This window comes from Heterocephalus glaber, unplaced genomic scaffold, assembly GCF_053883595.1.
Source record: "Heterocephalus glaber isolate CG9 unplaced genomic scaffold, H.glaber_assembly_v1.0 deba00001429, whole genome shotgun sequence".
NCBI classification, from domain to species: Eukaryota; Metazoa; Chordata; class Mammalia; order Rodentia; family Bathyergidae; genus Heterocephalus; species Heterocephalus glaber.
The window spans coordinates 11915916-11937664 of record NW_028258294.1 but is presented as its reverse complement, the minus strand read 5'-3'; the positions used below and the strand labels follow the sequence as shown (position 1 = coordinate 11937664).

Here is a 21749-nt window from a genome sequence, read left to right as displayed (position 1 = left end):
TTGGGGACTAATGTGCTCAGTATGGGCCCACTTATAAGAAGTCAAGGGAAATTAGGGTATGTGGCTTTTTTAAAAGAAAAAGCCCAGGAAAGATAAATACAATATTTACCCCAGTACTTAACTCTGTAATGGGAAAGGGAAGGGCTTACTGGGCCTTCAAATGATCTATTGATAATTATCTCTTTCCTGTTTTGGGGTGGTAAGTGTGCAGATGTTCCTTTTGGTCTTTTTCTTAATAATTTACTCACATGCAACAAATATACTTTTGAATACATAAGAATTTAAATATTTTTAAAATTCTCTGATTTTCTGTGCTTGTTAATCCTAGATATTTAACAGAGGTCACTTAACCCCTGACCACAGTGGTATGATAAAAGACAATATATTTTTTTCAGCATAACTCCCTATAATTAAATGTCTTTTCCTTTTTTTGTTTGATTTGACAAGGGATAAAATAAATATCTTTTAGGGAAAAAAGAGATCATTCTAGATATCACCTCTGAATTTTGAGACATAGTCACTCTTTAAAGGACAAACATCCATATCCTTTGGTTGTTTTTCCAAATTAAAAAGTAGATAGAAAAAACAAGGATCAAATCCCAGCCATGAAAACACAAGACCAGCCATAAAATGTCTCTTACTTTTTTAAGAGCCTTTATGCCATTAAGTTAATTCTTAATACATACATTTTACCAGTGAGGCTTATAAGACTCAGAAAAGAGAAATGAGTTGGATAGAACTATCAGCTTTTCAGAAGAGAATCAAGCAGGGGATTCAATGTCCTGAATCCTAATCTTGCATTCTTTTCTTCAAAAAAACACATTAATTTGTACATGAAAGATAAATGCACCAATGATTCAAAGAAATAGCCAGCTAAGAACCCAATAAAATATTTTTGGGTGAAGTATATTTGCCAAGCCCACTCACATGCAATCATTCCCATTTTCTCTTCCTCCCTTCCTCTTTTTCCCCTCTCTGTTTTCTCTTTCTCTTATACAAACACACACACACACACAGACACACACATACACACACACACACACACACACACACACACACAGAAGAGTGGAGACATTTCTGTCTACACATCCATTTTTTAATGGACCTTAAACTACACCATAGGCAGTTGTTTTAATTTTCAGGACTAAATGATTTGCTTAGTATGCCTCTATCAGCTTGCATGATCAGGCCCTTCCTGCTTCTTCCATAAAAAGCCAGATCTACTTTATCTCCCCAGCTCTTTCCAATATGGTCTTATATGGTCTTATAATCTCTTCCTTCAGGCCAATGCTTTTTCCTTCTTCTCTCCTGGAAAAGTAATTTAATGTGAGCCTCATTTTCATCTTTTGGAAAATAAAAATTTTATCTAGTAGTATCATCAGTTTGTTACAAGACATTGAATGTTCCAGTGGGGAAGATGATAAACCATGGGGAGAAAAACACAATAAAAATAGAGACTAGGATGAGGGACAAGGGAATCAGGAGGAAGGGTATTATAATTGTGGTCTACAACTTGTGGTGGTAGCTCCATAGAAATATCAATTTTCAAATTCATATTTAAATGTACACTTAAAATATTTCCATTTGTTTGCATATATATTATACTTATGTAAAGTTGACTAATAGGAGCTTACCTCCAAAAATTTGAATCATTCACAATGTCCTCCCCTAATTTCTAAAAAAAGACAGAATTGACTTAAGAAAATTCAATCACTAGTACCATATGGCATCACCTCCCTACTCTCAGGCTACATGCAAAGAGAATAGGGACAAAGGAAAAGAAGGGGGCAGATTTGAGCTGAAGTCTGGAGCCCTATCTGTGTAATCAGTGGTAAGTGAATGGAAGGATAAAGAGGAGTCTTCTCCCCAAAGCCAGAGGAAATACTGACATTCAATAGAATCACTCATAAATACGGGAGTGCCTCCTAGATTCTTGCTGAAATACCGAATCTGCAGGTCCACCTAAGTAGGACATGATGAAGAAGTTATGGGAAGGACCTACCTTGTTTCCATGAAGTTTTGAGATATAAACATAAAGGCTGGTGCCTTTTTCTTTCTGGAGATTTCTGAAGGAGGAAGGCTTGCTGGATAGCTCACCCCAGCAGTGTAAGAAGAGTTCCTGGTTTACTGTACTTAGGATGAAGATGGAAGCCATCAATCTATTCAGTTCCCACGGGCATTGGAGTATGAGACAGATGACCTCATGATCCACTGGAAGGAGTCCATGTCTTAGAGGAGAAAGCAAAAATTATATGAGCCAAATGAGGCAAAGCTTTATTGGCAAAAGGGTTGGGGATGTGGACATACCGGAGGAGTAGATATGAAGCACTGACTCCCTCCCTGAAGGGTCTTAGATGCTAAAGAGATTCAAGGTGAAGCATTTATAATTACCCCACCCCACCCTCTTGAAAACATACTAATATCCTACAACTGAGCTATCTGGAGCAAACAGAACTCAACCAAACCATCACAGGGCCTGGGACACTTGGCCACCACACTATGGCCATACCCCTTATCTTTTGCTCCCATTCTCATGGGCAGGACTATCTCTTCTGGAGGAACAGGTGAGGAAGCATCTTAGAGTCTGGCCATGCTTACTGCTCCCCCATCCCATACTTGAGGGAGAGGGAAAAATGAGTCTACAACTAAAGTTTAAAAGTAGACAGAGCCCGTAGTAACACAGAATGACCAAAAATACAGCTTGTGACCACAATGTCATAAAGAAATTGGGGAAATATTCAACATAGCCCAGTTGGAAATAGTGATCTAAAAAAAATAAACTCATTTCATTTTTATTGCCTCCTGAGATGAGATGAAATGAGATGATGAGATGAGATGAGATGAGATGGTTACATAAGAAAAGACATAATGTTTGGTAAGTCCTTAACCAGTCACCTGGTATGTGGATGATAATCATTATTTATTCAGGTTTAGAGGCGCCATTAATAAATGCACCTTGAGACCATAATGTTAAGTGAAACAAATCAGACACACAAGCTTAAATATCGCATTCTCTTATATGAGAAACTCAAAATGTAAATAAAGAGCAAAATAAAAGAAAGATAATAAGAAGTATGGAGATAGATCTTTCTCAAATTTGAAGGGGTTCAAAAAATGGAGGGAGTAGGGGAAGGATAGGAAGGGGATGAAAAAGGAATTGAGGTGTGTTATGTGCACTTACTAACTCCCCGCAAGGGATGTAATCATTGTGTACCACAAGCATGTACTAATACAACTTGTAATTAAAATTTTAAAATAATATTTTATTAAATAGTTCTTAAGTGTTAGGATATGACCCTTGCTCACAGAGCATGTTACATGCCTGGCCCACAAGGACCTATGTTGACAGTTTTCAACAGCATCACCTTTGCCACACTTCATAGACCCTTACCCTCACTCCTGCTATCTCACCTCTGGGACATGTTTCTTTCCCCAAGAAAGTCTCCCCTTTGCCAGTCAGACAATTTCTCACATTTTAAACAACACTTTAGAAACATAAATCTTCCCCTGTATATTGGAAAGGTCACAGGACTTCATGTCAGATTGGGTTGAGTGGGGGCTCTGAGTTCCTGTTCCAGCAACATTTCTTGCCAGCTGGATGGCTTGACTGTGGGCAGTCGCTACCCCCATGAGCCCTACTATTCTTGGGGAGAATAACATCTCCACTTCATAATGGGGCTGTGAGCATTACATGAGATACTGTATATAAAGCACTTAACACTTGGTAAATGATACTTATTATTATCATGACACAGGTGAATTTGAACAAATCACTTAACCTCACTGAACCTTAGTGCCCCTGCCTTTAAAACAGAGTTATTAATAACAGACTTGTCTACTTCATAAAGTTAGTGTCAGAGCCATTGAGGTAACAGACAGGAAGGATATTTTATGTATTATAAAAAGCTATTCAGCGATAATCTATTGTTAGCATTTTCAATGATACACTGAGCTGAAAGCATCTTTTTAAAAAGTCTCAAAAGAAAAATGAAAAAGAGGAAATACAGCTATTGTGTTGCTACTGCATTTCTGTAACATTTATAAGCAATCTAGAAACCATTCAACTTCATGAGTTAATTTAATTCTGTCTTGAACTGTGTAATTGTGGACTTGCAGTCTGGGTTACCCTTCTCCAGTCCCTTTTTGACATTTCCAGAGCCCACTGAGAGAACATCGAGTCTGAAATGGACTGGAGTCCTCCATCATGCTTTGCAGCAGAGTCTCTGCTAGCTTTCTTTGGACACCACCCTGGAAGATTCCATCTCTTTCAAGAGTTTAGAATCCTCTCATGAGAGAATTGTAAGCTCTTATGAAATGAGGCCAGAGTGTAGTATTGTTCTGTCAGATGCAGAAAATAGTCCCACATAGCGGACTTGGTTCTCTCAGGCTGGGAATTGTCATGATTGCTCCAGGGAGAAGCTATTATCTGCCATGGGAAACACCCTTCCTTCCCTGGTTGGCCCTCCTGTCCAATGGGAACATGTTTCAGGAGGTGGGAGGAGGTACTCAGTTTATGTTACATTTCTGTAAGCCCAGGAAAATGAGGCTCCTGGTGCTTGTTTACTCAGCCACTGCCAAGTTCTAAACTTTATTCTCAGAATGGCAGACCAACTCTTTAGCCTCTCAGGCTCCAGGGAGAGCAGAAGTAATACTTGTTCCTTCAGTTACAAGGTGTCAGCATAAAAAGAATAAATGCTTAGAACAATGCCTGATAGATATGAAAAGTTTTCCATGACCATATAATGTATCATCTACTATAGTTTCTTAGGCCATTTTTTAAGAGAAAAGAGGCACGGCCTATATAACAAGACTTTCACAAGCAGATCAGGAAGTATGGGACACTTAGGACATGATATAAGCCAGTATTGGTCATAGATTGGATATGCAGACATCAGTGGTGGGGAACCCATTGCTGTTGGTGTACCTGAAACAGTTCACTGTGTCACCAGAGTCACTGAGCACTGCCTGGTGCACTGGCAAAGGTGGGTCTTCCACAGATCTGCCTGGCCTTCTAGGAATGGTGGGAAGAGCAGTTCTTTCTATATTTCTAGAGGAATCATCCTGAAGCATCTGGATTCTATCGTGGGTGCTCTTAGGGACTGGGGCTAAGAAAGCAATATCAGAATCTCTCTTTCCTCTATTGATATTCTACAAAGATAGAAAAGGAAAAAATACAAAAATTCTCTTCTGCCCAGCCTATTTGTGAACCAGGTGGGGTGAAGATGAGGAATAAATGTGCTCTGATACAGATATAAAATATTTCCCTACTCATTACATGCTGCCAAATTGGGAGATTGGCATGAGGGTAGTTGAAAAGCCCACCTTCTATGTTCTCCAAACCACCCTCCATCATGGCCACAACTGGGAAGCACACTAAAGTATCTGGGTGTGGACACTTTATTTTGCAGTCTACTTCCCTCTCACCTACCACATTCATTAACTCATTCGGTCATTCAGCAAGTAGGTATTTAAAAAACTTCTACATGCCAAACTCTCTTCTAAACACTGGGGATATAGTGATGAATAAGATACAAAAGGCCAAACTCTTATAGTCTAAACTTATAGTCTAGAGTTTTGATGTTCAGTATGGTGGCCACTAGCTACATGCAGCTATTTAAATTTATAGTAATTAGACAAATTATAGTAAAAGTTCAATTTTCTTAGTTACTGCAGTCACATTCCAGGTGCTCAGTAGCCATGTGGGGCTATTATAGCAATGAGTTCAAAAACAGAATATTCCCATTATTACAGAAACCTCTATTGGATGTCACCCTTATACAAGGCAATGATGAGTTGAAAAACAATAAAGAAGCCCCTAAACATATATATTATAGGTCAAATGGCTATGAAAGTGCTTTGGAGAAATATTAAAATGAGGGGCCTAGAGATATACTAGAGTATGGGAGATGGAGGATAAGGTGGTAGGAGATGCCTTCTGATAATCAGAGCTGATTGCCATACTTGGTGAAATATTACACTATCTTCTTATCAGTTGTTAAACAAGCATGTCTTGAAGTTTTATGATTGGTACCCTCTGCACCAAGTTGACTCCTTTCTTGAAACCCTCCCTCACCCAGTTCAGTTATTAAAAAATGAACTCCTGCCTCAACAGTAGACAGCCAGGGCCATGATCCTGCTGTGTGTCTTTGAATGTCATGATTTTTCACTTCTCATGCAATAATATTTAAAATGTATTTTGCATTGTACTCTAGCTGAATTGTCATCTAATTGGGTCTTAATAGAAGTAAGAAGAATAGCCATGGAGATATGTAGAGAAAATCATTCCAGGCAGAGTAAATAGCAAGCACAAAGGTCCTAAGGATGGAACATACTTGGCATAGTAGAGGAAAAGCAAGGAAGGTGGGACCAAGTTTCTGAACAGAGGTAAAAAATGATATCAAAGATGTAAGCGAAGTTGCAGATTGTGTAGGGCCTTCTAGGCCATTTATATCAATTATTACCACAATGATGTTACATAAAAACAGCCACAAACCCCAGTGCCCTAAATGAATATTCATATTCTACTGTTCATGAATCTATGGTTCAGTTGAGATCTGATCATCTTGGCCAGACTTGCTATATCACAATGAGATTTGCTCACGGAAGGTCAGATGTTGGCTTGGCCCAAGGCTGGCCATCTCAGATAGACTCATTCCCACTTCTGACTGTTGACTAGCTACCAGCTGGGGGTGAGAGTGACTAGATGACATGTCTCATCATCCTGCAGACTAGGCCAGGCTTGTTACATGGACACATAGTGTCCCAAGAAAGTCCAGGCCAGGAATGTCACTCTGTCATTTATGTTGCATTCTGCAGGCCAATGCAAATCACAGGGTCAGCCCAGATTCAAGGTAAATAGATTCCACTTCTTTCTGAGAGAGACTATATAGTTGCTTTGCAAAGGAAGCAGATATAGGGAGGAGTGGAAAATTGCAGCTATTTATGCAATTAGTTTACCAAGCCAGTATAAAGACTCTTACCTGAGTATCAAAGGATGCCACTAAGGTCTAATGGATCGTCACCTGATTCAGCTTAGGTTTAAAGTAACCTTTCTAGGAGCTGTATCAAGAATAACCTATAGAGAACAGGGAGACCTGTTAAAAAAGGGTTGCAACAAACTAAGAGAAAGATAAAGGTGATGTGGGAAATAATACTAGAACTGAATGCAACATTAATGAAATGAGAGTGTTCGCTTTCTGAGCCTGGGCGTTGGTAAAATGTAACAGACTCTGGATTAATTTAAAGTTAAGAAATGAATTAGATGTTCATTAGATTTCAGTATCAAGGATGGCTCCAACCTTGTTGGTCTGAGCAGCTGGAAAAGTTGAGTTAGCAACTATAGTCAAGCAGGTTTGTCAGAAAAGATTAAGAGTTTCTGTTGGACATATTAAGCTTCATCTATCTATTAAACGTCAAAGTGGCAATGTTGATTACACAATTAGACATACTAGCCTGGATTTAGGATGAAGAAATAAATGTGGGAGTTATTGGCATATAGGTGGTATTTAAAGGCATGAGAGTGAATGAGATCACCATGGAAGTCAGAATCCTGGAGCCCTCCAATATGAACAGAAGAAAATTTCAAAGAAGCCAGAAAAGGAAAAACTGGTGAGGCTGGGGGCAAACTAGGAGGGATGGTGTTCTGGGAGCCATGTGTGGAAAGCATGTAAAAAGGGAAGGAGCTGATCAGCTGGAACTTCACCACGTCCAACTTCTGCCTGAGAAATTCTTAAAAGATGAAGGGCTTTGGAGTGTTTCTCTGGAATGAAGAGATGTCTTTCCTCAATCTTGTGTATATAAGTAGAGAAACATGTGGCCTGACTCTTACCCTGAAGGTGACAGTGAAAAACAAAAGATTATTCAGTTCCACAAGAGAGACCCTTCAATTTCCTGTTGATAGAATTCTTCAAGGGGCCCTCTCTGGCTCCCAGGACAGGAACATCAGTCTTGAGGCTATGCGGGAGCTCTATCCTCCTCCATAGAGAGTAAAGGGGAAAAAAGTACACCACCTAGACTATTGTTCACACTGAGAAATGCTGACTAAAAAGTGAGGAAGTGGATGAGTAAATGAAAAGTAGCTGTGGTGAGAAGCTACAGTTAGTGGAAGAGAAAATGAAAGTAAACAGGCAAATATTGGGGTCTGAGAAAGAAACTGTATGGGGGACTTGAACCAAGACATTTCCTATAAGATTTGCATTGTTCACAGCCCCAGCCTCTGCCTCCTCCAGTCTTCTTACCCTCTACTCCATCCTCAGAGACCAGCTCCCTATTTCCTCTTCCTCATTCTTCAAAAGTTCCTGGATCCTCTGGAGAGGTAGATGGACACTGAATATGAGTATAACAACCTCAATTTTAGAGCCAGTACTACCAAATACTATCTGAATCATAATTTGAGTTTCATAGGACTGCTACAAATATTTTTCTATAACAATGCTTATGAAAACATCTTGTAAACTGTAAAGCATCATCCAAATGTAAGAATATGTATTTTGCAGAGAAAAAACTGGGAATTTCTCACTGTCAAATAGCATTAGAGGAGAAAAGAGAGTTAAAAAAATAACTTCACACTGAAGAAAGTGTGGGAAGGTGAAAGCCTAGCTGTATGAGAAAGAGAAAAAAGCAAGAAGAGGAGAGGTAGTTGGAAGACAGCAGCAGGAGTTGTATGAGGATAATGTCATCACCCCCACCCCCAACTCATTGGTGAATTTGCTGCTTTTGTGAGATTCTTGACGTAAGAGGATTTTATGTCTCCCCAGGGAAGTCAGCAACTTGGAGGTGGATAACGTGGGATAGGGGAGACCATGCAGTCTCAGGAGTAGAAACTCTGAGAATCTTGAGGGAGTAATACTGGGAAGCGCGGATAGTATTGTAAAGGGGTTTTGAGGGGTAGAAGTTAGGAGAAGGTAGAAGACTCTCTGAGGGAAAACAAGCTTAGGGCAGCATTGAGGTAATAAACCCATACACAATGTGAGATGAATTGTTTGGTGTATATAACAGGTACCATACAACTTCAAATGAAATGGCTGAAGCAATCTAGAAGGGACTTATTGAAGAACTATTTAGTCTCATTTTTTAGTGTCTATCTTTTCTCTTAAACTTTAAATCAATTTTTAACTGATAGATAAAAATTGATCATAATAATGAGGTACCATGAAATGTTTTATACTTTTATTTATTGCATAATGCCTTAAAACTACCATATAACTCAGGAATTTCACAACTGGGGGTATATATCCCAAAGAAATGAAACCAGTATGTCAAAAAGACATTTGCACTCCCATATTTATTACAACACTATGTACAATATGCAAGAGATGGAAACAACCTAAGTATTTATTGACTGATGAATGAATAAAGATAATGTGGTACATGTCCACAAGAGAACATATTATATTCAGTCATATAAAAAAGAGTGAAATACTGTCATTTGTGACAACCCGGATGGAACTGGAGGTCATTATGTTAAGTGAAATAATCCAGGCTCAGAAAGGCAGGTACTGTATGATCTCACGTGTATGTGGAATCTAAGATAGTTGATCTTATGGAAGTTGAGAGTAGAATGTTAGTTATCAGAACCTTGGAGAACAGAGGAAGGGGTATGGGGAAAGGTTGATAGATATGTTAAACATGACTTAAATGCCACTTTTTTCTGTCTTCCTTTGATTGTCTCTCTTTTCTCCCTCACCTTGCCCATGCCTTAGAACAGCTTTACAGGTTTGATGGCTGAATCTAAACAGTTATCTCACCAATACCCTCATAGTTTCCCTCTCCTCATTTGCCCCTACCAATATTTGTGCTTGGAAAGTGCCCTTTGATTACAACTCAGGCTGCTTTGAATTGTGCATGGCCCTTTTCCCACTCCATTCTCATGTCATACTATTCACCCTGTTAGAGAAAAAGAAAAAATGGCACCACCAGGATAACATACAACAATGTACAGAGTTTCCAATATAAACTGTGTGGCTCAGGGCTCCTACTCTGCAGAGCATCTAATAACTTCTGCTGAGTTATCCAAGCCCAAGGAAAAATAATCCACTGTGAAAGAACAAAGGTGGTCTTAGCTCAGGCTTGTGGTCACCACTCAGGAGAGGCAGGTGACAGCACCTCTGGGCAAGCACAGTCCGTGGCAGACTGCCGAGCAGGCTGTCCCAAGCATGACAAAGCAAGGGAGGGACCCCAGTCAATGAGAAACATATCTGCCCTAAAAGTAATAATGAATGAAAAGGGACAGTTACAAAATCTTGCATCTAAGCTGGTTTGGCACACAATCAGACCAAATGATATGTTCAGAAGGAAAAATTCACGGTCAGGATTTGGAATCCTTTGAGCCAACTAGTCATCTGAGAGCAAATCCAAGGAACTTGTTAGTTTTACTAGAGGCATTCCAAGACAGGACTTGTGGTCCTGACTGGTGTCCTTCGGCAAATTTCCAGTACTGCAGTGATGGTGAAGCAGCTTATTTGGAAGTGGACAGATGGACTAGAGACCACATAAGGTTAAACATTTCCAAGTCAAAAAGGCAGTGCTAATGAAACTATACCTGTGACCAAGCCAGAGCCTGTTGGCATGCAAATGGAAGAATAAATCAGAAGAAGGGAGGGGCTGGGAATGTAGCTCAGTGGTGCAGCACCTGACTGGCAAGCTTGGGGCCCTGAGTTCAAGTCCCAGTACCAAAAAAAAATAAAAAATAAAAAGAAGAAGGGAGGAAGAGGATGAGGGTCCTTCTCAGTTCTCCAATATTGATTGAACTGACTTGTCATTTCTTTGTGTGTGATTTTTTAAAATTAATTTTATTGGTACATTTTGGGTATACAATATAATGACATTCATCATTGGAAATTTTCAGCTTTACATAATCCATCTTGGTTCTTATTTTTCCCCCCTTCCCCTGCCCTCCCTTCAACTCCTCCGTCCCTCCCTATTTACAAAAAATTTGTTTCCATGTTTTTCACTTTCTCATATTAATTCCATTTCCTTCTTTCCTTTTCCCTACCCCTCCCACTTCCCCTTCCCCTTTGCCCCTTTTCTTCCTATTTCACATTATCTATTATACCTTTTAGTCCTAATTTACATTTTCAGTTTCTCACACTAGAGAAACTATTTGGTATTTACACATGTCTGTCCTATTTATTTAACTTAAGAATACGGCCTGAATGTGCATCCATTTAGCTATAAATGTCTCTAATTTCTCATTTTTTATGGCTGAGTATACTCCATTTTATTTTTTTTAAACCCCACATTTTCTTTACCCAGCCTCCAGTTGATGAACAATTGCGCTGCTTCCAAGTTTTAGCTATTACAAATTGCGCTGCTATGAAAAAGGGTGCACATATATCACTGTAGTATGATTCTTTTAATTCTTTGGGGAAGATACCCAGCAGGGGAATAGCTGGGTCAAATGGGACTTCCAGTCCTAGTTCTTTGAGGTAACTCCACACTGATTTGCACAGTGGTTGCACCAGTCTACACTCCCACTAGCAGTGGAACAGTGTTCCTCTTTCCCCACAGCCCCGCCAGCATTTATTATTGGTTGATTTCATGATAGCAGCCATTCTTTCTGGAGTGAGGTGGAATCCCAGCGTTATTTTCATCTGCATCTCTCAAATAACCAGTGATGTTGAACATATTTTCATGAATTTATTTGCTATTTCTACTTCTTTGTCTGAGAAATGTCTGTTCGTTTCAGATGCCCATTTTTGGATTGGGTCTTTAAATTTGAGAGGTCTGATCTTTTTAAGTTCTCTATAGATTTGAGATAGTAGACTTTTGAGGAACAGCAGGTGAAGATTTTTTCCCACATTGTGGGTTGTCTCTTCACACTGCTGGTGGTTTCCCTTGCTGTGGAGAAGCTTTTTAATAAGAAGAGATCCCACTTGTTGATTGTGCTAGTTCACGGGCAACTGAAGTTTTGTTCATAAAATCTTTTCCTACACCAATGTCTTCAAGAGTTCTATGTAACCTCTGTTCCAGCTGGTTCAGAGTTTCTATTTTAATATTTAAATCTTTAATCAATTTGATTTTAATTTAGTGCATGGTGAGAAATATAGACCTAGTTTTAATCTTTGGCAAGTTGAAACCCAATTTTTCCAGCACCATTTATTAAAGAGGCTATCTTTTCTCCGGAGAGGGTGTTTGGCTCCTTTATCAAAGAAGACATGGCTGAGTGTGTCTGGCGTTGTTTCTGCATCTTCTAATCTGTTCCACTGGTCCTCAGGTCTGTTTCTTTGCCAGTACCATGCTGTTTTTATCAAAGTAGCTTTGTAGTATAGTTGCAAGCTGGGGATTGGAATACCCTCTGGCATGTCTCTGTTACCTAGAATTGCTTTTGCTATTCTGGGTCTCTTCTTGTTCCAAATGAATTTTTGGATTGTTTTCTCAAGGTCCATGAAGCATGTTGTTGGGATCTCAATTGGAATTGCATTGAATCTATCTAGCAGTTTTGGAAGTGTGGCTATTTTCACTATATTAGTCCCTCCTACCCAGGAGCAGGGGATGTCTGTCCATTTTCTGATAACATCTTCAATCTCTCTTTTCATAGTGCTATAATTTTCAGAGAAGAGGTATTGATTTCTTCAGTTAGGTTGATTTTCTAGGTATTTCAGTTATTTGGATACTATTTTGAAAGGAATTATTTGCCCTATTTCTCTCTCAGTGAGTCTGTTATTTGTGTAGAGGAAAGCTATTGATTTTTGTGTGTTGACCTTGTATCCAGCTACTTTACTGAATTTGGTTACTATGTCTAGAAGACTTTTGGTGGAGTTCTTAGGGTCTTCTATATAGAGTATCATGTCATCTGCAAATAATGACAATTTGACTTCTTCATTTCCTATCTTTATTCATTTTATTTCTTTCTCTTGTCTAATTGTAGTGGCTAATGTTTCCAAAACTGTATTGAACAAGAGTGGTGATAGTGAACATCCTTGTCTTGTTCCTGATTTTAGTGTGAACAATTTCAGTTTTTTACATTTAGTATGATACTGGCTGTTGGTTATTTATAGATGGCTTTTATCACATTGAAGTAGAGACAATCTATTCCAAATTTTTGTAAGGTTTTTATCATAAATGCATGTTGGATTTTGTCAAATGCTTTTTCTGTGTCTATGGAGATACTCATATGGTTTTGTCCTTGGCTCTATTAATATAGTGTATTACATTGATTGATTTGTGTATGTTAAACCATCCCTACATCCCTGGGATGAATCCCACTTGATCAGAGTGTATGATCTTCTGGATGATCTTCTGCATTCTATTTGCCAGGATCTTATGAAGGATTTTTGCATCTATGTTTATTACTGAAATTGGCCTAGAGTACTCCTTTTCAGTTGGGCCTTTCTCTGCTTTGGGGAGCAAGGTGATGTTTGCTTCCAGGAATGAATTTGGAAGTATTGCTTCCCTTTCGATTTCATTGAAGAGTTTAAACAGTAGTGGCAGTAGTTCCTCTCTAAATGTCTTGTAGAATTCAGCAGTGAAGCCATCAGGACCCAAGCTTTTCTTAGTTGATAAGTTTTTAATTATGCTTTCAATTTCATTTATTGATATTGTGTTGTTCAGGATTTTTAGGTCTTCTTTGTTCAACTTTGGTAATTCATATGTATCTAGGAATCTGTCCATTTCTTCTGTGTTTTCCATCTTATTGGTGTATAGGTTCTGGAAGTAGGTATTGATGATCCTCTGGATTTCTGCTGGTTTTGTTGTCATTTCACCCTTTTCATTCCTATTTGCATGGATTTGGGCCTTTTCTTTCCTTTTTCTGATAAGGTTGGCTAAAGGTTTGTCAATTTTGTTGATTCTTTCGAAGAACCACTCTTGGCTTCATTGATATTTTGTATCATTCTCTTAGCCTCAATTGCATTGATTTCTCCTCTGATCTTTATAATTTCCTCCCTTCTATGAGCTTTGGGTTTGTGCTGCTCTTCTTTTTCTAGAAGTTTGAGGTTCAGCATCAGGTTGTTTAATTGGGCTCATTCTCTTTTCCTAATATGCGTACTCACTGCTATGAATTTCCCTCATAAGACTGCTTTCATTGTGTCCCATAGATTCCAATATGTTGTATTGTCATTGTCATTGTCATTTAATTGAAGGCACTCTCTGAATTCTTCTTTAATTTTCTCTGTGACCCATTGGTTATTCAGAAGTGTGTTGTTCAATTTCCATGTGTTTATAGAATTTTTCCAGTTTCTTTTGCTATGGATCTCTAATTTCATCCCACTATGGTCTGATAATATACAGGGGATAACTTCAATTCCTTTGCACTTACTTAAACATGTTCTATGAGTGAGTATGTGGTCTATTTTGGAGAATGACCCATGTGCAGCTGAGAAGATACGTGTATTCTGATTTTGTGGAGTGGAACACTCTGTAAACATCTGTTAAGTTCATTTTTTCAAGAGTTCGATTGAGTTCTAGTATTTCACTACTTATTTTTTGTCTAGTTGATCTATCTATTTGTGACAGTGGGGTGTTGAGGTCCCCCACTACAATTGTATTAGTGCATATATGACTTTTCATGTCCATTTGTATTTGTTTTATATAATTGGGTGCACTAGTGTTTGGTGCATAGATATTTATGATTGTCATCTCTTCCTGTTGGATTGGTCCCTTTACAAGGATGTAGTGTCCTTCTTCATCTGTCTTAATCAGTGTTGGTTTGAAATCTTCTTGATCTGCAAAGAGGATAGCTATTCCTGCTTTATTTCAGGTTCCTGTCACATGGAGTATTGTTTTCCACCCCTTAACTTTCAGTCCTTGAGTTTCATTTTGAATTAAGTGTTTCCTGTATGCAGCATATTGTTGAATTTTCCTTCTTGATGCATTCTGCCAGTCTATTTCTTTTGATTGGTGAATTGAGACCATTAGCATTGAAGGTTATAACTGATGTGTAATGATTTATCATTGTCATGACTTTTTCTTTTTGTTGGGTTCTCCCCCTTACATTTAATTTCTTGTCATACCAGATGGGTTCATTCTGCTTTGCTTCTTGGGGTTGTGATTCTCATTGTCTGTTCCTAGGATATTGTCTAAAACTTTTTGGATTGCTGGTTTGGTATTCACAAAGTTCCTAAGGTGCTCTTTGTCATGAAAGTATCTTAATTTTTTTTTTGGTACCGGGCATTGATCTTGGGTCCTTGCACTTGCGCAGCAGGCGGCGAAACCACTGAGCTAAATCCCTGGCCAAAAGTATCTTATTTCTCCATCAATTTTGAAAGATAGTTTTGCAGGGTACATCAATCTGGGTTGGAGGCTGTTTTCCTTTAGGGCTTGGAATATATCACTCTAAGCTCTTCTTGCCTTGAGGGTTTGCATTGAGAAGTCTGCTGTGATTCTGATGGGCTTTCCTTTGTATGTGATTTCTTTTCTCTTACTGCTTGCAGAGTTTTTTCTTCTATTTGATATTTGGAATCTTAACTATTATATGCTTATGTGTAGATTTTTTTTTTTATCAAGGCTATTTGGAGTCCTATGTGCCTCATTTATCTGTATGTCAAGTTCTTTCCCCCTGCTTGGGAAGTTTTCTGCCATCACTTCTGTGAACAGTTTTTTTATGTCATCTGCACTCTCTCCTGTTTCTTCATTGACTCTGATCAGTCTTATGTTATTCTTCTTTGCATCATCTAGAAGCTGCTGGATTGATTTCTTGTGGTCCCTTACTATTTTTAAGAAATTTTTCCTTTCCTGGTCACTAATTGCAATCTTATTTTCTATATCTGAAATTCTGTTCTCATATTGGTTCATTTTGTTGCATAAACTTTCAAGGTAGTTTTTAATCTCCTGGAAATCTGTTTGTATATGTTTTATGGATTCCATTTGTTTCCTATGTTGGGATTCCACCATGTTCCTCAGGTCCTCTATTTTTTTCCCTGTGTCCTCTCTAGATTTATTAATCATGTGTTACACTATGGGCACAATCTCTGCTGTTATCTGAGAAATTATTTCTGATTTCATTTTTTTCCAGATCCTCTTTTGTTGCCTTTTCAGGGAGTCCAGGTGGTTGAGTATCAGGGTATTCCATCTTGTTTCCCTTTGGGGTTGCTGTAGTTTATCTGGAAGTCTGGTTTTCAGATTTATTTACATGTCTTCTTGTTTCAGCAGGGGTTGGGGGTGTGCTGCTAGTGCCCATGTGGCTCACCTCCTCTGTGCTGGGGGTGGTGGTATGGTGGCCCAGAATGCTCCTCCTCAGTGCTAGGGGTGGCTCTGCTCCTTGGCTCTGGGGGCATTGGTTTGGTGGCCCATAAGGCTCACCTCTTCCTGGGCACTAGGTGCGGCTCTACTCCTTGGCACTGGGGGCACTGGTGGCAGTGGTATGGTGGCCCCAAAGACTCCTCCTCAGTGCAGGAAGCATCAGAAATTTGTAGTTCAGTCGATAATCAGCCAATGCCAAGCCAGGGATGACAAACAGGCATGGTAGAGCAGAAACAACATGGCACACAAAGGCAACAAAGGTAACCTATTGCTGGTTTCTTAAGAAATGAAGTACCATAGGCCACAACTTATGATAATTAGGTGACTCTTTAAGCACATATTTTGTTCTACATGATAATGTATGGGAGTTAGTTGTAGGTCAGCCCCTTTTTGTGAAGTTTAAGATTCTAGAGATTAAGAGTCAATTAGGAGAGAGAACAAAGATGTACTTGTAATAATAAACTTTATAATAATCAGAAGTAACTTTGACAGAAAAATTACTATGTACTTAATTAGAGTAAATATGAGGGCAAATTATTTTATCCTAGAATCCCAATATTTAAGCCATAATCTGATACAAGTTGGCATGTTATGCAACACAGAGTGATTTAGGAACCCAGCAATATTCCTGCTGTATAGCAGGTCTGCCTTCCCTCAGGCTTGGAGCTCTCTCTTGAACCCTGTGAATTCACTAAGCAGATGGGAAAAGAGAAGGTGTAAGCATCATAAGGGAGATTCTAGGGGCAAGGTTTAGACTATCAAAATACATCAGTTGCATCCATATTTTATGACCAGAACTCAGTCACAGAGCCTGGTCTAGATTCCAGGAGCCTGGAAAAGACAGTCTGTAGATGACACATGAAGAAAAAGAAGCAGGTTTGTTTCATTTCTAGTATGTCTCTGCAACATGCACTAATCCATTTAACTCTCAAGACAATCTAGTAGAACAGGTATTATTTTTATTCCCGTTTTGTAGATGAGAAAACTGAGTCTCAGAGACTAAAGTAACTCCAAATGTCAAATATCTAGTAAATGATAGAATTTAGTGTTCTACACCAACTATACTATGCTTTTTCATAACTGAAGTTCAAGTATTTTGCTCTATTTCAGTTTATTGTCTTTACCACACAGATCCTCATAATGCTGATTTTGCCTTTCCTGGATCTCATCTGCTAATGATACTTAGCCATTTGGCACCAGAGTATGGGTTATCTTATCTATTTCTCATTGCACACCCATGTGGTAGGAATTATTATTAGCTCTACTTCATCAGAGAGGAAACTGATATTAATTATACAACTCGGCCATAATCAGACAGCAAATGACAGTCACATTTGAACACAATTAAATGCTATACTATATCTTGCTCTTTGGCTTGGACTTTGGAAGACCTTTCCTAAAAATTCTTTTAAATGCTAAAAAGATTAAATTCTTTAAAAATGCAACTTTCCCATGGAATATCCCAAAGTGTTTAGCATCTGCAAGGTCTGTGACCTCAAAATTGATATCTCCAAAATCATACAACTCTTTACTCTTTGGGCCTGATCCATATTCTAGGTGGGAAAATCATGAACATTCAGCAGCCTCTGGCCTTGTTAAGTGTAATTAGATTGGTGCATCAGTGTTAAGATGTTCTTCCTAGTCAAAATCATCCAGAAAATGAAGGGTCAGATAAACAACAATGCTGATGCAAGGTCAGAGGAAAACTCCAGACTCAATGAGAATAGTAACTCCAGGCCAGCAGCATTATTTATGGCTGGATCACTGGGTCCAGACAAGGAAGCAACAGCTACAAAGACTTTGTCTGCCAGGCCCTTTTCTTTTCTCACTCACATTCCTCCCCAGGATGATCTGGCCATCTTTGCTCCTCAGCATTACCTCATGAAGTTTGTTCAGGCATTCAAGTGCCATCAGACATTATATACTAATTCTTATGGGGAGAAAACAGGAAATGAATCAAATTAAAACTGCTGTACTTTAAAGAAGCAATTCATGATAATAGCAGCAATGCCATCTGAGGACTTGGGCAAATTGGGTAGAGAAGTAAAATAGATTTTTTAAAAAGTAGATTATGAGTCTTTGGGCCATTTGACTTAACAATATCTTTAGTTATAAAAGATGCCCTGGTCATCAAAACACACTAAAAAATACCAGAGCCTCCAGGATGCTAACTCCCTTTCCTATACCATTCCAGGCTGGATTTCTTTTTTTCAATCATAGCTTTAGATACTCCTTGGTAAGGAATTCTTTACCCCCATCATTTATGTTCTTAGACCAGTTCATGAAATTGACTGCTATCCTCTTTCTCACAAAATAAGACTGAGCTGGAAAATAATCCACTTTGAAAACTAAAGATCAAAAATGTCAACATTAGTCAGCCTATCCTTGCCTTACCTGCCATCACTATTCTCTTGCTTGGTGTCTACTCTGTAAGGCAGGTAAAGATTAGCATAGTTTTCATAGGACCCAGGACCCCCAAAATGTGAGCCTCCAGATATGGAGATTCTCTCTGCTTGACTACACTTGGGTGTACAACACCAGGTGTACAAAATCATTACAAATCTACTGTATCTTTCATTAAAAATAAATAAAACCATGCTGAGATGTTTTGGTCAAAGGCTCTCACATTACTCCTTGCTAGGTGGTTGAGAATCACGTAGTGTTCCTCTCTGTGTCTAAAGTGAACTATAGACCCCTCCCTCCTTCTCAGGCTCTTACAGGAACCTGGGGTTTGTAATTTCCCACTTCTCCCTATCGAACTGAGTTTATTTGCTATCTAACTGGTCTTTCTTTTGTCTTAATTTTCATAGCAATGAACTCACCTCCCACCCCCACCCCTGTGCCTTCCTCATACTCTGCCAAGATCTATGATCCCCAATTTTATTAACTCTCTATATCTATCCCTTCCTCAATTTAACCTTTCCTGATGGAGACAGAAAATCATTCTTAATGTACACCCTGAAAGTGTTCAGAATAAAAATAGGATCAGAGATGATTTCACCAGGTCTTGCATAAGGCAGCTACTGCCAGCCCCACTGCCCTCTTCCACCACTATTCTGCTTCCCCAGCATTGGCCTCTGTTCAATTCCTAAGAACACTAAGCTCTCATTTGCCTCATGGACTTCAACATGCTATCTCCTCTGACAAAATGTTACTCTAAACTCATGTTCTCCCTCCCATTCCTACTTCCTGGTAGGCCCTTCCTTATCCTTCAAGCCTCAGCTAATGCATTACTTCCTCTAGGTAACCTGTCCTCACCCTTCTAATTAGGTTAGGCACCTGTAATAAATGCTCTCAGATAACACTGTATATCCCCCTCATCATACATGTGATTACACAATTATTTTTAAAATTGTATCTGTCTATGTCCTAACTAGATTGTAAGCTGTGTGTGTGAATAACCAGCAGGGGTTGATGTTGTAGATAAGTGTTTTAAATACAGCTCTTAAGAACTATTAGCTGGTACTACTTTAACATGTAATTATTTGCATATATGTCAAAGTTCCCCAAAAAAGTTTAAATCCTATTTTGAATAAATCCTACAGTGAGGGACATATAATTTATATTTATTGAATAATGCACAGAGGGATGAATCTCAATAAAGCTCTCATAAAAGCTTGAGGGGAGAGATAGAAGTACTATCTTGCTAGTGAACTCTTGAGAACAGACATAAAATATTATAAATGTGGAAGTGTAAAGCTATCTATTATCTCTATGAATTCTGTGTTTTTGTTTCTCTTTTCCAAGAGGTGCTACATTAGTGCATTATATTCCTGGTTCCCAAAAGTTGTGTTAGTTTTCTATTGCTGTGTAAAAAAATCCCACAAGATTAGCAGCCTAAAACAACATGCACTTATTGTCTCACAGTTTTTATGAGCAAGAGGTGTAGGAACAACTTAGCTGAGTTCTGCTTAACATAACCCAGGCCTAGGCTCTCATCAGAGACTTGATTAGGACAGGATTGACTTCCAAGCTCACTCTTTCAGATTGTGACAGTACTTAATTCCTTGCAAAGGTAGGGCTCATAGTTGGTAGTTTACCATTTCAGAGTCAGTAGCTGAGAGAGTACAGTTTTTCTAGCAATCTGGGCACCATAGTCTTATGTAATCACATGTACCTGATGATGGACATCCCTTCATTTATGCCACATTCATTGATTAAAAGCACTCAAGGGGAGGGGCTTATACAAAGGCATGAATATCAGAAGTCATAGATCATGGTCCACTTTAGAATCCACCCATTACAACCTTTTAAGACAAGGGGATAAAATATATATATATATATATATATATATATATATATATATGCATTTGGTTATTATTCAGATACTGGTATATGTACCTAACTCCTATGGTAGATAGTGTACTTCTTGAGGGCATGGTTCAATTATTTCTAATTAATTAGTTAATTCATAATTAATCTCTTTCTAATTAATTCATCTCTTTCCCCAAACTGCCCAACACAGTGGAATATACAGAGAAAAAGCTCACTTGTTAATCAAATATTCTATATCCTGATGAGTTGTGTGAAACTGGATATTACGTTAAAACTTATCTTTACCATGATTTCCCCATTATCTTTAACATGATTTTAAAGCTTACTCTAGAACTTAGATTCTAAGAAGAGGTTTTGATAAGGCAATTAGGATTGCAAACAAAAGGGAGGAATGTTTTTTAACCTATTTTAAGAGAACAAAATGCTTTCAAGTGCTTTAGAGGTGTCTATTTTTACACAAATGGGATCATTAAAGTATCAGTAGAGCCAGCTGCCACCAGGCAAGTGCTTTGCTTGTTCTCATTACAAACCCTTCTTACCCACCAAACTCAGAAAGCCCCTTCTCTGGTGAACAGAGCTTCTCTTGAAGTTGGTAACTTCAAAGAGGCAACATGGTGTACTGAAAGCCCTCAGATCTCTTATCTGAAAAACGGTAAGTGAATCTGATGATACTCAGGAAGTCTAAAATAATAGTAGGAGCAGCTCTCACTCACTTGGCCTTTACTATAGTGGTTAATCTCTAAAAAAACCCAAAAAACAAAAAAAAATATTGCAGTTCTACCTGATGTATGGAGGAGCATCCGGACAGAGCTAGCAGTTCTGGGTTTAAGCATTCCTTTTCTCTGCCGTTTACTGGCTGTGTGACTTGGAGCAATTGACATGTTCTTTCTGACCTTCAGTTTCTGTCTAGATTTGTCCTTCCATCCTGACATCTGTGGTAAAAATCAAATGAGAATATGAAGTGATGGGTAAGTGAACTCTGTGAACTGTAAACAAATATACAAATATTAGTTCCATGTTATTAAATATCTCATGGATCCCATTGTTATTTAGAGAGCATAGGCCATTTCCCACAAGCAAGTACAAGTCCTGGGAATTTGGATAAATTGTGTTACACAATTACATAATCAAATACATATCTAATTACTGGATTCTTATGCAGGCAGTGTGAGGCAATCTGGCATGATAGCAGTGTGCCGTTAGAGACAGCTAGACTTGCATTTGAGTCACAATTGTATTATTTACTAAGACTGTGGGAAAAACACTCTCCTTGCCTCAGTTTCCTAACTTGAAAA

At 38.6% G+C, this 21749-nt stretch overlaps 1 long non-coding RNA gene across 1 annotated transcript; it reads right to left on the bottom strand.

Annotated features, from left to right (window-relative positions):
* Window positions 1–1111: 1111 nt before the first annotated feature.
* LOC110347692 (uncharacterized) lies at window positions 1112–21381 on the bottom strand. The gene is made up of 3 exons (XR_002392417.2): window positions 21236–21381; window positions 2003–2228; window positions 1112–1308 (listed from the first exon to the last, which is right to left on the bottom strand). It is a non-coding gene; the product is annotated as an uncharacterized LOC110347692 (long non-coding RNA).
* Window positions 21382–21749: the final 368 nt, after the last annotated feature.